Genomic DNA, 2,086 nt, shown 5'->3' on the forward strand with positions numbered 1-2,086 from the left:
AATGGCGTTTTTTCACTCGAATTTTTCAGATGTTTGACATTTTCCCAGTTAATTTTAGCACCACCCAGGAGCTGCCAGTCAAATTCTTTGTTAGTTGTTTGCACCAAAACAATCATCCTCAATGATTTTGAAGAGTACTAAAATAACGTTTTTTCACTCGAATTTTTGACATGTTTGACAGTTTCCCAGTTAACTTTGGCACCACTCAGGAGCTGGTTGTCAAAATCTTTGTTAGCTTTTTGCACCAAAACAATCATCCTCAATGTGTTTGAAGAGTACTACAGTGACGTTTTGTCACTCGAACTTTTTACATGTTTGACAGTTTCGCAGTGAACTTTGGCACCACTTAGGAGCTGCCAGCAAATTCTTCATAAGTTGTTTGCACCAACACAATCATCCTTAATGGGTATGAAGAGTACTAATATGGCGTTTTGTCACTCGAATTTTTGACGTGTTTGACAGTTTCCCAGTTAACTTTGACACCACTCAGGAGCTGCCAGTCAAATTCTTCGTTAGTTGTTTGCACTAAAACAATCATCCTTAATGGGTTTGAAGAGTACTAAAATGACGTTTTTTCACTCGGATTTTTGACATGTTTGACAGTTTTCCAATCAACTTTGCAACTACTCCGGAGCTGCCAGTCAATTTCTTTGTTAGTTGTTTGCACCAAAACAATCATCCTAAATGGGTTTGAATAGTACTAAAATAGCGTTTTTCACTCGAATTTTTTACATGTTTGACAGTTTCCCAGTTAACTTTGGCACCACTCAGGAGCTGCCAGTCAAAGTCTTTGTTAGTTGTGTGCACCAATACAATCATCCTCAATGTGTTTGAAGAGTACTAAAATGACGTTTTTTCACTCGAATTTTCGACATGTTTGACAGTTTCCCACTTAACTTTGGCACCAGTCAGGAGCTGCCACTCAAATTCCTTGTTAGTTGTTTGCACCAAAACAATCATCCTCAAAGTGTTTGAAGAGTACTAAAATATCACTTTTTCTCTCGAATTTTTGACGTGTTTGACAATTTCCCAGTTAACTTTGGCACCACTCAGGTGCTGCCAGTCAAAATTTTTTTTAGTTTTTTGGACCAAAACAATCATCCTCCATGTATTTGAAAATTACTACAATGACGTTTTGTCACTCGAGTGTTTTACATGTTTTACAGTTTCCCAGTTAACTTTGGCACAACTTAGGAGCTGCAAGTCAAATCCTTCGTTAGTTGTTTGCACCAAAACAATCATCCTTAATGGGTTTGAAGAGTACTAAAATGACGTTTTTTCACTTGAATTTTTGACATATTTCAGAGTTCCCAGTTAACATTAGCACCACTCAGGAGCTGCCAGTCGAACTTATTGTTAGTTTTTAGCACCAACACAATCATCCTCAATGGGTTTGAAGAGTACTAGAATGACGTTTTTTCATTCGAATTTTTGACATGTCCGACATTTTGCCAGTTAATTTTAGCACCATCCAGGAGCTGCCAGTCAAATTCTATGTTAGTTGTTTGCACCAAAACATCCTCAATGGGTTTGAAGAGTACTAAAATAACGTTTTTTCACTCGAATTTTTGACATGTTTGACAGTTTCTCAGTTAACTTTGGCACCACTCAGGAGCTGCCAGTGAATATCTTTGTTAGTTTTTTGCACCAAAACATTCATCCTTAATGGGTATGAAGAGTACTAAAATGGCGTTTTTTCACTCGAATTTTTCAGATGTTTGACATTTTCCCAGTTAACTTTGGCACCAGTCAGGAGCTGCCACTCAAATTATTTGTTAGTTGTTTGCACCAAAACAATCATCCCCAAAGTGTTTGAAGAGTACTAAAATATCACTTTTTCTCTCGAATTTTTGACATGTTTGACAGTTTCCCAGTTAACTTTGGCACCACCCAGGTGCTGCCAGTCAAAATCTTTTTTAGTTTTTTGCACCAAAACAATCATCCTGAATGTATTTGAAAATTACTACAATGACTTTTTGTCAAGCGAGTGTTTTACATGTTTTACAGTTTCCCAGTTAACTTTGGCACAACTTAGGAGCTGCAAGTCAAATCCTTCGTTAGTTGTTTGCACCAAAACAATCATCCT

This window comes from Belonocnema kinseyi, chromosome 2 (assembly GCF_010883055.1).
Source record: "Belonocnema kinseyi isolate 2016_QV_RU_SX_M_011 chromosome 2, B_treatae_v1, whole genome shotgun sequence".
Classification (NCBI taxonomy): domain Eukaryota; kingdom Metazoa; phylum Arthropoda; class Insecta; order Hymenoptera; family Cynipidae; genus Belonocnema; species Belonocnema kinseyi.